Here is a 17,273-nt window from a genome sequence, read left to right as displayed (position 1 = left end):
TAACCCCACTAGTAACCCCACTAGTAACCCCACTAGTAACCCCACTAGTAACCCCACTTGTAACCCCACTAGTAACCCCACTAGTAACCCCACTAGTAACCCCACTAGTAACCCCACTAGTAACCCCACTAGTAACCCCACTTGTAACCCCACTAGTAACCCCACTAGTAACCACACTAGTAACCCCACTAGTAACCCCACTAGTAACCCCACTAGTAACCCCACTAGTAACCCCACTAGTAACCACACTAGTAACCCCACTAGTAACCACACTAGTAACCACACTAGTAACCCCACTTGTAACCCCACTAGTAACCCCACTTGTAACCCCACTAGTAACCCCACTAGTAACCCCACTAGTAACCCCACTAGTAACCCCACTAGTAACCCCACTAGTAACCCCACTTGTAACCCCACTAGTAACCCCACTAGTAACCACACTAGTAACCCCACTAGTAACCCCACTAGTAACCCCACTAGTAACCACACTAGTAACCCCACTAGTAACCCCACTAGTAACCCCACTAGTAACCCCACTAGTAACCCCACTAGTAACCACACTAGTAACCACACTAGTAACCCCACTAGTAACCCCACTAGTAACCACACTAGTAACCCCACTAGTAAACACACTAGTAACCCCACTAGTAACCACACTAGTAACCCCACTAGTAACCCCACTAGTAACCCCACTAGTAACCACACTAGTAACCCCACTAGTAACCACACTAGTAACCCCACTAGTAACCACACTAGTAACCCCACTAGTAACCCCACTAGTAACCCCACTAGTAACCCCACTAGTAACCCCACTAGTAACCCCACTAGTAACCACACTAGTAACCCCACTAGTAACCCCACTAGTAACCCCACTAGTAACCCCACTAGTAACCCCACTAGTAACCACACTAGTAACCCCACTAGTAACCCCACTAGTAACCCCACTAGTAACCCCACTAGTAACCCCACTAGTAACCCCACTAGTAACCCCACTAGTAACCACACTAGTAACCCCACTAGTAACCCCACTAGTAACCCCACTAGTAACCACACTAGTAACCCCACTAGTAACCCCACTAGTAACCACACTAGTAACCCCACTAGTAACCACACTAGTAACCCCACTAGTAACCCCACTAGTAACCCCACTAGTAACCCCACTAGTAACCCCACTAGTAACCCCACTAGTAACCCCACTAGTAACCACACTAGTAACCCCACTTGTAACCCCACTAGTAACCCCACTAGTAACCCCACTAGTAACCCCACTAGTAACCCCACTAGTAACCCCACTAGTAACCCCACTAGTAACCACACTAGTAACCCCACTAGTAAACACACTAGTAACCACACTAGTAAACACACTAGTAACCCCACTAGTAACCCCACTAGTAACCCCACTAGTAACCCCACTAGTAACCACACTAGTAACCCCACTAGTAACCCCACTAGTAACCCCACTAGTAACCACACTAGTAACCCCACTAGTAACCACACTAGTAACCCCACTAGTAACCCCACTAGTAACCCCACTAGTAACCCCACTAGTAACCCCACTAGTAACCCCACTAGTAACCACACTAGTAACCCCACTAGTAACCCCACTAGTAACCCCACTAGTAACCCCACTAGTAACCCCACTAGTAACCACACTAGTAACCCCACTAGTAACCCCACTAGTAACCCCACTAGTAACCCCACTAGTAAACACACTAGTAACCCCACTAGTAACCCCACTAGTAACCCCACTAGTAACCCCACTAGTAACCCCACTAGTAACCACACTAGTAACCCCACTAGTAAACACACTAGTAACCCCACTAGTAACCCCACTAGTAACCCCACTAGTAACCCCACTAGTAACCCCACTAGTAAACACACTAGTAAACACACTAGTAACCCCACTAGTAACCCCACTAGTAACCCCACTAGTAACCCCACTAGTAACCACACTAGTAACCCCACTAGTAACCCCACTAGTAACCCCACTAGTAACCCCACTAGTAACCACACTAGTAACCCCACTAGTAAACACACTAGTAACCCCACTAGTAACCCCACTAGTAACCCCACTAGTAACCCCACTAGTAACCCCACTAGTAACCACACTAGTAACCCCACTAGTAACCACACTAGTAACCCCACTAGTAACCCCACTAGTAACCCCACTAGTAACCCCACTAGTAACCCCACTAGTAACCCCACTAGTAACCACACTAGTAACCCCACTAGTAACCCCACTAGTAACCCCACTAGTAACCCCACTAGTAACCCCACTAGTAACCACACTAGTAACCCCACTAGTAACCCCACTAGTAACCCCACTAGTAACCCCACTAGTAACCCCACTAGTAACCACACTAGTAACCCCACTAGTAACCCCACTAGTAACCCCACTAGTAACCCCACTAGTAACCCCACTAGTAACCCCACTAGTAACCCCACTAGTAACCCCACTAGTAACCCCACTAGTAACCCCACTAGTAACCACACTAGTAACCCCACTAGTAACCACACTAGTAACCCCACTAGTAACCCCACTAGTAACCCCACTAGTAACCCCACTAGTAACCCCACTAGTAACCACACTAGTAACCCCACTTGTAACCCCACTAGTAACCCCACTAGTAACCCCACTAGTAACCCCACTAGTAACCCCACTAGTAACCCCACTAGTAACCACACTAGTAACCCCACTAGTAAACACACTAGTAACCACACTAGTAAACACACTAGTAACCCCACTAGTAACCCCACTAGTAACCCCACTAGTAACCCCACTAGTAACCACACTAGTAACCCCACTAGTAACCCCACTAGTAACCCCACTAGTAACCACACTAGTAACCCCACTAGTAACCCCACTAGTAACCCCACTAGTAACCCCACTAGTAACCCCACTAGTAACCACACTAGTAACCCCACTAGTAACCCCACTAGTAACCACACTAGTAACCCCACTAGTAACCCCACTAGTAACCACACTAGTAACCCCACTAGTAACCCCACTAGTAACCACACTAGTAACCCCACTAGTAACCCCACTAGTAACCCCACTAGTAACCCCACTAGTAAACACACTAGTAACCCCACTAGTAACCCCACTAGTAACCCCACTAGTAACCCCACTAGTAACCCCACTAGTAACCACACTAGTAACCCCACTAGTAAACACACTAGTAACCCCACTAGTAACCCCACTAGTAACCCCACTAGTAACCCCACTAGTAACCCCACTAGTAAACACACTAGTAACCCCACTAGTAACCACACTAGTAACCCCACTAGTAACCCCACTAGTAACCCCACTAGTAACCCCACTAGTAACCCCACTAGTAACCACACTAGTAACCCCACTAGTAACCCCACTAGTAACCCCACTAGTAACCCCACTAGTAACCACACTAGTAACCCCACTAGTAAACACACTAGTAACCCCACTAGTAACCCCACTAGTAACCCCACTAGTAACCCCACTAGTAACCCCACTAGTAACCACACTAGTAACCCCACTAGTAACCACACTAGTAACCACACTAGTAACCACACTAGTAACCCCACTAGTAACCCCACTAGTAACCACACTAGTAACCCCACTAGTAAACACACTAGTAACCCCACTAGTAACCCCACTAGTAACCCCACTAGTAACCCCACTAGTAACCACACTAGTAACCCCACTAGTAACCACACTAGTAACCCCACTAGTAACCACACTAGTAACCCCACTAGTAACCCCACTAGTAACCCCACTAGTAACCCCACTAGTAACCCCACTAGTAACCACACTAGTAACCCCACTAGTAACCCCACTAGTAACCCCACTAGTAACCCCACTAGTAACCCCACTAGTAACCCCACTAGTAACCCCACTAGTAACCCCACTAGTAACCCCACTAGTAACCACACTAGTAACCCCACTAGTAACCCCACTAGTAACCACACTAGTAACCACACTAGTAACCCCACTAGTAACCCCACTAGTAACCACACTAGTAACCACACTAGTAACCCCACTAGTAACCCCACTAGTAACCCCACTAGTAACCACACTAGTAACCACACTAGTAACCACACTAGTAACCCCACTAGTAACCCCACTAGTAACCCCACTAGTAACCCCACTAGTAACCCCACTAGTAACCCCACTAGTAACCCCACTAGTAACCACACTAGTAACCCCACTTGTAACCCCACTAGTAACCCCACTAGTAACCCCACTAGTAACCCCACTAGTAACCCCACTAGTAACCCCACTAGTAACCACACTAGTAACCCCACTAGTAAACACACTAGTAACCACACTAGTAAACACACTAGTAACCCCACTAGTAACCCCACTAGTAACCCCACTAGTAACCCCACTAGTAACCACACTAGTAACCCCACTAGTAACCCCACTAGTAACCCCACTAGTAACCACACTAGTAACCCCACTAGTAACCACACTAGTAACCCCACTAGTAACCCCACTAGTAACCCCACTAGTAACCACACTAGTAACCCCACTAGTAACCCCACTAGTAACCACACTAGTAACCCCACTAGTAACCCCACTAGTAACCACACTAGTAACCCCACTAGTAACCCCACTAGTAACCCCACTAGTAACCCCACTAGTAAACACACTAGTAACCCCACTAGTAACCCCACTAGTAACCCCACTAGTAACCCCACTAGTAACCCCACTAGTAACCACACTAGTAACCCCACTAGTAAACACACTAGTAACCCCACTAGTAACCCCACTAGTAACCCCACTAGTAACCCCACTAGTAACCCCACTAGTAAACACACTAGTAAACACACTAGTAACCCCACTAGTAACCACACTAGTAACCCCACTAGTAACCCCACTAGTAACCCCACTAGTAACCCCACTAGTAACCCCACTAGTAACCACACTAGTAACCCCACTAGTAACCCCACTAGTAACCCCACTAGTAACCCCACTAGTAACCACACTAGTAACCCCACTAGTAACCCCACTAGTAACCCCACTAGTAACCCCACTAGTAACCCCACTAGTAACCACACTAGTAACCCCACTAGTAACCACACTAGTAACCCCACTAGTAACCCCACTAGTAACCCCACTAGTAACCACACTAGTAACCCCACTAGTAACCCCACTAGTAACCCCACTAGTAACCCCACTAGTAACCACACTAGTAACCCCACTAGTAACCCCACTAGTAACCCCACTAGTAACCCCACTAGTAACCACACTAGTAACCCCACTAGTAACCACACTAGTAACCCCACTAGTAACCCCACTAGTAACCCCACTAGTAACCCCACTAGTAACCCCACTAGTAACCACACTAGTAACCCCACTTGTAACCCCACTAGTAACCCCACTAGTAACCCCACTAGTAACCCCACTAGTAACCCCACTAGTAAACACACTAGTAACCACACTAGTAAACACACTAGTAACCACACTAGTAAACACACTAGTAACCCCACTAGTAACCCCACTAGTAACCCCACTAGTAACCCCATTAGTAACCCCACTAGTAACCACACTAGTAACCCCACTAGTAACCCCACTAGTAACCCCACTAGTAACCACACTAGTAACCCCACTAGTAACCACACTAGTAACCCCACTAGTAACCCCACTAGTAACCCCACTAGTAACCACACTAGTAACCCCACTAGTAACCCCACTAGTAACCCCACTAGTAACCACACTAGTAACCCCACTAGTAACCCCACTAGTAACCACACTAGTAACCCCACTAGTAACCCCACTAGTAACCACACTAGTAACCCCACTAGTAACCCCACTAGTAACCCCACTAGTAACCCCACTAGTAAACACACTAGTAACCCCACTAGTAACCCCACTAGTAACCCCACTAGTAACCCCACTAGTAACCCCACTAGTAACCACACTAGTAACCCCACTAGTAAACACACTAGTAACCCCACTAGTAACCCCACTAGTAACCCCACTAGTAACCCCACTAGTAACCCCACTAGTAAACACACTAGTAAATACTCTAGTAACCCCACTAGTAACCACACTAGTAACCCCACTAGTAACCCCACTAGTAACCCCACTAGTAACCCCACTAGTAACCCCACTAGTAACCACACTAGTAACCCCACTAGTAACCCCACTAGTAACCCCACTAGTAACCCCACTAGTAACCACACTAGTAACCCCACTAGTAAACACACTAGTAACCCCACTAGTAACCCCACTAGTAACCCCACTAGTAACCCCACTAGTAACCACACTAGTAACCCCACTAGTAACCACACTAGTAACCCCACTAGTAACCCCACTAGTAACCCCACTAGTAACCCCACTAGTAACCCCACTAGTAACCACACTAGTAACCACACTAGTAACCCCACTAGTAACCCCACTAGTAACCCCACTAGTAACCCCACTAGTAACCCCACTAGTAACCCCACTAGTAACCACACTAGTAACCCCACTAGTAACCACACTAGTAACCCCACTAGTAACCCCACTAGTAACCCCACTAGTAACCCCACTAGTAACCCCACTAGTAACCCCACTAGTAACCCCACTAGTAACCCCACTAGTAACCACACTAGTAACCCCACTAGTAACCCCACTAGTAACCCCACTAGTAACCCCACTAGTAACCCCACTAGTAACCCCACTAGTAACCCCACTAGTAACCCCACTAGTAACCCCACTAGTAACCCCACTAGTAACCACACTAGTAACCACACTAGTAACCCCACTAGTAACCCCACTAGTAACCCCACTAGTAACCCCACTAGTAACCCCACTAGTAACCCCACTAGTAACCACACTAGTAACCCCACTAGTAACCCCACTAGTAACCCCACTAGTAACCCCACTAGTAACCACACTAGTAACCCCACTAGTAACCCCACTAGTAACCCCACTAGTAACCCCACTAGTAACCCCACTAGTAACCCCACTAGTAACCACACTAGTAACCCCACTAGTAACCCCACTAGTAACCCCACTAGTAACCACACTAGTAACCACACTAGTAACCCCACTAGTAACCCCACTAGTAACCCCACTAGTAACCCCACTAGTAAACACACTAGTAAACACACTAGTAACCCCACTAGTAACCCCACTAGTAACCCCATTAGTAACCCCACTAGTAACCCCACTAGTAACCCCACTAGTAACCCCACTAGTAACCCCACTAGTAAACACACTAGTAAACACACTAGTAACCCCACTAGTAACCCCACTAGTAACCCCACTAGTAACCACACTAGTAACCCCACTAGTAACCCCACTAGTAACCCCACTAGTAACCCCACTAGTAACCCCACTAGTAACCCCACTAGTAACCCCACTAGTAACCACACTAGTAACCCCACTAGTAACCCCACTAGTAACCCCACTAGTAACCCCACTAGTAACCACACTAGTAACCCCACTAGTAACCCCACTAGTAACCCCACTAGTAACCCCACTAGTAACCCCACTAGTAACCCCACTAGTAACCCCACTAGTAACCCCACTAGTAACCCCACTAGTAACCACACTAGTAACCCCACTAGTAACCCCACTAGTAACCCCACTAGTAACCACACTAGTAACCCCACTAGTAACCCCACTAGTAACCACACTAGTAACCCCACTAGTAACCACACTAGTAACCCCACTAGTAACCCCACTAGTAACCCCACTAGTAACCCCACTAGTAACCACACTAGTAACCCCACTAGTAACCACACTAGTAACCCCACTAGTAACCACACTAGTAACCCCACTAGTAACCCCACTAGTAACCCCACTAGTAACCACACTAGTAACCCCACTAGTAACCACACTAGTAACCCCACTAGTAACCCCACTAGTAACCACACTAGTAACCCCACTAGTAACCCCACTAGTAACCCCACTAGTAACCCCACTAGTAACCCCACTAGTAACCACACTAGTAACCACACTAGTAACCCCACTAGTAACCCCACTAGTAACCCCACTAGTAACCCCACTAGTAACCACACTAGTAAACACACTAGTAAACACACTAGTAACCCCACTAGTAACCCCACTAGTAACCCCACTAGTAACCCCACTAGTAACCCCACTAGTAACCCCACTAGTAACCCCACTAGTAACCACACTAGTAACCCCACTAGTAACCCCACTAGTAACCACACTAGTAACCCCACTAGTAAACACACTAGTAACCACACTAGTAACCCCACTAGTAACCCCACTAGTAACCCCACTAGTAACCCCACTAGTAACCCCACTAGTAACCACACTAGTAACCACACTAGTAACCCCACTAGTAACCCCACTAGTAACCCCACTAGTAACCCCACTAGTAACCCCACTAGTAACCCCACTAGTAACCCCACTAGTAACCACACTAGTAACCCCACTAGTAACCCCACTAGTAACCCCACTAGTAACCCCACTAGTAACCCCACTAGTAACCCCACTAGTAACCCCACTAGTAACCCCACTAGTAACCACACTAGTAACCACACTAGTAACCCCACTAGTAACCACACTAGTAACCCCACTAGTAACCCCACTAGTAAACACACTAGTAACCCCACTAGTAACCCCACTAGTAACCCCACTAGTAACCACACTAGTAACCCCACTAGTAACCCCACTAGTAACCCCACTAGTAACCACACTAGTAACCCCACTAGTAACCCCACTAGTAACCACACTAGTAACCCCACTAGTAACCCCACTAGTAACCACACTAGTAACCCCACTAGTAACCCCACTAGTAACCACACTAGTAACCCCACTAGTAACCCCACTAGTAACCCCACTAGTAACCCCACTAGTAAACACACTAGTAACCCCACTAGTAACCCCACTAGTAACCCCACTAGTAACCCCACTAGTAACCACACTAGTAACCCCACTAGTAAACACACTAGTAACCCCACTAGTAACCCCACTAGTAACCCCACTAGTAACCCCACTAGTAACCCCACTAGTAAACACACTAGTAAACACACTAGTAACCCCACTAGTAACCACACTAGTAACCCCACTAGTAACCCCACTAGTAACCCCACTAGTAACCCCACTAGTAACCCCACTAGTAACCACACTAGTAACCCCACTAGTAACCCCACTAGTAACCCCACTAGTAACCCCACTAGTAACCACACTAGTAACCCCACTAGTAAACACACTAGTAACCCCACTAGTAACCCCACTAGTAACCCCACTAGTAACCCCACTAGTAACCACACTAGTAACCCCACTAGTAACCCCACTAGTAACCCCACTAGTAACCCCACTAGTAACCCCACTAGTAACCACACTAGTAACCCCACTAGTAACCCCACTAGTAACCCCACTAGTAACCCCACTAGTAACCACACTAGTAACCCCACTAGTAACCCCACTAGTAACCCCACTAGTAACCACACTAGTAACCCCACTAGTAACCCCACTAGTAACCACACTAGTAACCCCACTAGTAACCCCACTAGTAACCCCACTAGTAACCCCACTAGTAACCCCACTAGTAACCACACTAGTAACCCCACTAGTAACCCCACTAGTAACCCCACTAGTAACCCCACTAGTAACCCCACTAGTAACCACACTAGTAACCCCACTAGTAACCCCACTAGTAACACCACTAGTAACCCCACTAGTAACCCCACTAGTAACCCCACTAGTAACCCCACTAGTAAACACACTAGTAACCCCACTAGTAACCCCACTAGTAACCCCACTAGTAACCCCACTAGTAACCCCACTAGTAACCACACTAGTAACCCCACTAGTAAACACACTAGTAACCCCACTAGTAACCCCACTAGTAACCCCACTAGTAACCCCACTAGTAACCCCACTAGTAAACACACTAGTAAACACACTAGTAACCCCACTAGTAACCCCACTAGTAACCCCACTAGTAACCCCACTAGTAACCCCACTAGTAACCACACTAGTAACCCCACTAGTAACCCCACTAGTAACCCCACTAGTAACCCCACTAGTAACCACACTAGTAACCCCACTAGTAAACACACTAGTAACCCCACTAGTAACCCCACTAGTAACCCCACTAGTAACCCCACTAGTAACCCCACTAGTAACCCCACTAGTAACCCCACTAGTAACCACACTAGTAACCCCACTAGTAACCCCACTAGTAACCCCACTAGTAACCCCACTAGTAACCCCACTAGTAACCCCACTAGTAACCACACTAGTAACCCCACTAGTAACCCCACTAGTAACCCCACTAGTAACCCCACTAGTAACCCCACTAGTAACCACACTAGTAACCCCACTAGTAACCCCACTAGTAACCCCACTAGTAACCCCACTAGTAACCCCACTAGTAACCACACTAGTAACCCCACTAGTAACCCCACTAGTAACCCCACTAGTAACCCCACTAGTAACCCCACTAGTAACCCCACTAGTAACCCCACTAGTAACCCCACTAGTAACCCCACTAGTAACCACACTAGTAACCCCACTAGTAACCACACTAGTAACCCCACTAGTAACCCCACTAGTAACCCCACTAGTAACCCCACTAGTAACCCCACTAGTAACCACACTAGTAACCCCACTTGTAACCCCACTAGTAACCCCACTAGTAACCCCACTAGTAACCCCACTAGTAACCCCACTAGTAACCCCACTAGTAACCACACTAGTAACCCCACTAGTAAACACACTAGTAACCACACTAGTAAACACACTAGTAACCCCACTAGTAACCCCACTAGTAACCACACTAGTAACCCCACTAGTAACCCCACTAGTAACCACACTAGTAACCCCACTAGTAACCCCACTAGTAACCCCACTAGTAACCCCACTAGTAACCCCACTAGTAACCCCACTAGTAACCCCACTAGTAACCCCACTAGTAACCACACTAGTAACCCCACTAGTAACCACACTAGTAACCACACTAGTAACCCCACTAGTAACCCCACTAGTAACCCCACTAGTAACCCCACTAGTAACCCCACTAGTAACCCCACTAGTAACCCCACTAGTAAACACACTAGTAACCCCACTAGTAACCCCACTAGTAACCCCACTAGTAACCCCACTAGTAACCCCACTAGTAACCACACTAGTAACCCCACTAGTAAACACACTAGTAACCCCACTAGTAACCCCACTAGTAACCCCACTAGTAACCCCACTAGTAACCCCACTAGTAAACACACTAGTAACCCCACTAGTAACCCCACTAGTAACCCCACTAGTAACCCCACTAGTAACCCCACTAGTAACCCCACTAGTAACCACACTAGTAACCCCACTAGTAACCCCACTAGTAACCCCACTAGTAACCCCACTAGTAACCACACTAGTAACCCCACTAGTAAACACACTAGTAACCCCACTAGTAACCCCACTAGTAACCCCACTAGTAACCCCACTAGTAACCCCACTAGTAACCACACTAGTAACCCCACTAGTAACCACACTAGTAACCACACTAGTAACCACACTAGTAACCCCACTAGTAACCCCACTAGTAACCACACTAGTAACCCCACTAGTAAACACACTAGTAACCCCACTAGTAACCCCACTAGTAACCCCACTAGTAACCCCACTAGTAACCACACTAGTAACCCCACTAGTAACCACACTAGTAACCCCACTAGTAACCACACTAGTAACCCCACTAGTAACCCCACTAGTAACCCCACTAGTAACCCCACTAGTAACCCCACTAGTAACCCCACTAGTAACCACACTAGTAACCCCACTAGTAACCCCACTAGTAACCCCACTAGTAACCCCACTAGTAACCCCACTAGTAACCCCACTAGTAACCCCACTAGTAACCCCACTAGTAACCCCACTAGTAACCACACTAGTAACCCCACTAGTAACCCCACTAGTAACCACACTAGTAACCACACTAGTAACCCCACTAGTAACCCCACTAGTAACCACACTAGTAACCACACTAGTAACCCCACTAGTAACCCCACTAGTAACCCCACTAGTAACCACACTAGTAACCACACTAGTAACCACACTAGTAACCCCACTAGTAACCCCACTAGTAACCCCACTAGTAACCCCACTAGTAACCCCACTAGTAACCCCACTAGTAACCACACTAGTAACCCCACTTGTAACCCCACTAGTAACCCCACTAGTAACCCCACTAGTAACCCCACTAGTAACCCCACTAGTAACCCCACTAGTAACCACACTAGTAACCCCACTAGTAAACACACTAGTAACCACACTAGTAAACACACTAGTAACCCCACTAGTAACCCCACTAGTAACCCCACTAGTAACCCCACTAGTAACCACACTAGTAACCCCACTAGTAACCCCACTAGTAACCCCACTAGTAACCACACTAGTAACCCCACTAGTAACCCCACTAGTAACCCCACTAGTAACCCCACTAGTAACCCCACTAGTAACCACACTAGTAACCCCACTAGTAACCCCACTAGTAACCACACTAGTAACCCCACTAGTAACCCCACTAGTAACCACACTAGTAACCCCACTAGTAACCCCACTAGTAACCCCACTAGTAACCCCACTAGTAAACACACTAGTAACCCCACTAGTAACCCCACTAGTAACCCCACTAGTAACCCCACTAGTAACCCCACTAGTAACCACACTAGTAACCCCACTAGTAAACACACTAGTAACCCCACTAGTAACCCCACTAGTAACCCCACTAGTAACCCCACTAGTAACCCCACTAGTAAACACACTAGTAAACACACTAGTAACCCCACTAGTAACCACACTAGTAACCCCACTAGTAACCCCACTAGTAACCCCACTAGTAACCCCACTAGTAACCCCACTAGTAACCACACTAGTAACCCCACTAGTAACCCCACTAGTAACCCCACTAGTAACCCCACTAGTAACCACACTAGTAACCCCACTAGTAACCCCACTAGTAACCCCACTAGTAACCCCACTAGTAACCCCACTAGTAACCACACTAGTAACCCCACTAGTAACCACACTAGTAACCCCACTAGTAACCCCACTAGTAACCCCACTAGTAACCACACTAGTAACCCCACTAGTAACCCCACTAGTAACCCCACTAGTAACCCCACTAGTAACCACACTAGTAACCCCACTAGTAACCCCACTAGTAACCCCACTAGTAACCCCACTAGTAACCACACTAGTAACCCCACTAGTAACCACACTAGTAACCCCACTAGTAACCCCACTAGTAACCCCACTAGTAACCCCACTAGTAACCCCACTAGTAACCACACTAGTAACCCCACTTGTAACCCCACTAGTAACCCCACTAGTAACCCCACTAGTAACCCCACTAGTAACCCCACTAGTAAACACACTAGTAACCACACTAGTAAACACACTAGTAACCACACTAGTAAACACACTAGTAACCCCACTAGTAACCCCACTAGTAACCCCACTAGTAACCCCATTAGTAACCCCACTAGTAACCACACTAGTAACCCCACTAGTAACCCCACTAGTAACCCCACTAGTAACCACACTAGTAACCCCACTAGTAACCACACTAGTAACCCCACTAGTAACCCCACTAGTAACCCCACTAGTAACCACACTAGTAACCCCACTAGTAACCCCACTAGTAACCCCACTAGTAACCACACTAGTAACCCCACTTGTAACCCCACTAGTAACCCCACTAGTAACCCCACTAGTAACCCCACTAGTAACCCCACTAGTAAACACACTAGTAACCACACTAGTAAACACACTAGTAACCACACTAGTAAACACACTAGTAACCCCACTAGTAACCCCACTAGTAACCCCACTAGTAACCCCATTAGTAACCCCACTAGTAACCACACTAGTAACCCCACTAGTAACCCCACTAGTAACCCCACTAGTAACCACACTAGTAACCCCACTAGTAACCACACTAGTAACCCCACTAGTAACCCCACTAGTAACCCCACTAGTAACCACACTAGTAACCCCACTAGTAACCCCACTAGTAACCCCACTAGTAACCACACTAGTAACCCCACTAGTAACCCCACTAGTAACCACACTAGTAACCCCACTAGTAACCCCACTAGTAACCACACTAGTAACCCCACTAGTAACCCCACTAGTAACCCCACTAGTAACCCCACTAGTAACCCCACTAGTAAACACACTAGTAACCCCACTAGTAACCCCACTAGTAACCCCACTAGTAACCCCACTAGTAACCACACTAGTAACCCCACTAGTAAACACACTAGTAACCCCACTAGTAACCCCACTAGTAACCCCACTAGTAACCCCACTAGTAACCCCACTAGTAAACACACTAGTAAATACTCTAGTAACCCCACTAGTAACCACACTAGTAACCCCACTAGTAACCCCACTAGTAACCCCACTAGTAACCCCACTAGTAACCACACTAGTAACCCCACTAGTAACCCCACTAGTAACCCCACTAGTAACCCCACTAGTAACCACACTAGTAACCCCACTAGTAAACACACTAGTAACCCCACTAGTAACCCCACTAGTAACCACACTAGTAACCCCACTAGTAACCACACTAGTAACCCCACTAGTAACCCCACTAGTAACCCCACTAGTAACCCCACTAGTAACCCCACTAGTAACCACACTAGTAACCACACTAGTAAACACACTAGTAACCCCACTAGTAACCCCACTAGTAACCACACTAGTAACCCCACTAGTAACCACACTAGTAACCCCACTAGTAACCCCACTAGTAACCCCACTAGTAACCCCACTAGTAACCCCACTAGTAACCACACTAGTAACCACACTAGTAACCCCACTAGTAACCCCACTAGTAACCCCACTAGTAACCCCACTAGTAACCCCACTAGTAACCCCACTAGTAACCCCACTAGTAACCACACTAGTAACCCCACTAGTAACCACACTAGTAACCCCACTAGTAACCCCACTAGTAACCCCACTAGTAACCACACTAGTAACCACACTAGTAACCCCACTAGTAACCCCACTAGTAACCCCACTAGTAACCCCACTAGTAACCACACTAGTAACCCCACTAGTAACCCCACTAGTAACCCCACTAGTAACCCCACTAGTAACCCCACTAGTAAACACACTAGTAACCCCACTAGTAACCCCACTAGTAACCCCACTAGTAACCCCACTAGTAACCCCACTAGTAACCACACTAGTAACCCCACTAGTAAACACACTAGTAACCCCACTAGTAACCCCACTAGTAACCCCACTAGTAACCCCACTAGTAAACACACTAGTAAATACTCTAGTAACCCCACTAGTAACCACACTAGTAACCCCACTAGTAACCCCACTAGTAACCCCACTAGTAACCCCACTAGTAACCACACTAGTAACCCCACTAGTAACCCCACTAGTAACCCCACTAGTAACCCCACTAGTAACCACACTAGTAACCCCACTAGTAAACACACTAGTAACCCCACTAGTAACCCCACTAGTAACCACACTAGTAACCCCACTAGTAACCACACTAGTAACCCCACTAGTAACCCCACTAGTAACCCCACTAGTAACCCCACTAGTAACCACACTAGTAACCCCACTAGTAAACACACTAGTAACCCCACTAGTAACCCCACTAGTAACCACACTAGTAACCCCACTAGTAACCACACTAGTAACCCCACTAGTAACCCCACTAGTAACCCCACTAGTAACCCCACTAGTAACCCCACTAGTAACCACACTAGTAACCACACTAGTAACCCCACTAGTAACCCCACTAGTAACCCCACTAGTAACCCCACTAGTAACCCCACTAGTAACCCCACTAGTAACCCCACTAGTAACCCCACTAGTAACCCCACTAGTAACCACACTAGTAACCCCACTAGTAACCCCACTAGTAACCCCACTAGTAACCACACTAGTAACCACACTAGTAACCCCACTAGTAACCCCACTAGTAACCCCACTAGTAACCCCACTAGTAACCACACTAGTAACCCCACTAGTAACCCCACTAGTAACCCCACTAGTAACCCCACTAGTAACCCCACTAGTAACCCCACTAGTAACCCCACTAGTAACCCCACTAGTAACCCCACTAGTAACCCCACTAGTAACCCCACTAGTAACCACACTAGTAACCCCACTAGTAACCCCACTAGTAACCCCACTAGTAACCCCACTAGTAACCCCACTAGTAACCCCACTAGTAACCACACTAGTAACCCCACTAGTAACCCCACTAGTAACCCCACTAGTAACCCCACTAGTAACCACACTAGTAACCCCACTAGTAACCCCACTAGTAACCCCACTAGTAACCCCACTAGTAACCCCACTAGTAACCCCACTAGTAACCCCACTAGTAACCCCACTAGTAACCCCACTAGTAACCACACTAGTAACCACACTAGTAACCCCACTAGTAACCCCACTAGTAACCCCACTAGTAACCCCACTAGTAAACACACTAGTAAACACACTAGTAACCCCACTAGTAACCCCACTAGTAACCCCACTAGTAACCCCACTAGTAACCCCACTAGTAACCCCACTAGTAACCCCACTAGTAACCCCACTAGTAAACACACTAGTAAACACACTAGTAACCCCACTAGTAACCCCACTAGTAACCCCACTAGTAACCACACTAGTAACCCCACTAGTAACCCCACTAGTAACCCCACTAGTAACCCCACTAGTAACCCCACTAGTAACCCCACTAGTAACCACACTAGTAACCCCACTAGTAACCCCACTAGTAACCCCACTAGTAACCCCACTAGTAACCCCACTAGTAACCCCACTAGTAACCCCACTAGTAACCCCACTAGTAACCCCACTAGTAACCCCACTAGTAACCCCACTAGTAACCCCACTAGTAACCCCACTAGTAACCCCACTAGTAACCACACTAGTAACCCCACTAGTAACCCCACTAGTAACCCCACTAGTAACCACACTAGTAACCCCACTAGTAACCCCACTAGTAACCACACTAGTAACCCCACTAGTAACCACACTAGTAACCCCACTAGTAACCCCACTAGTAACCCCACTAGTAACCCCACTAGTAACCACACTAGTAACCCCACTAGTAACCACACTAGTAACCCCACTAGTAACCACACTAGTAACCCCACTAGTAACCCCACTAGTAACCCCACTAGTAACCACACTAGTAACCCCACTAGTAACCACACTAGTAACCCCACTAGTAACCCCACTAGTAACCACACTAGTAACCCCACTAGTAACCCCACTAGTAACCCCACTAGTAACCCCACTAGTAACCCCACTAGTAACCACACTAGTAACCCCACTAGTAACC

This window comes from Salvelinus alpinus, chromosome 4, assembly GCF_045679555.1.
Source record: "Salvelinus alpinus chromosome 4, SLU_Salpinus.1, whole genome shotgun sequence".
Classification (NCBI taxonomy): Eukaryota; Metazoa; Chordata; class Actinopteri; order Salmoniformes; family Salmonidae; genus Salvelinus; species Salvelinus alpinus.
The sequence above is the reverse complement of the archived record's forward strand: the minus strand, read 5'-3'. Positions refer to the sequence as shown.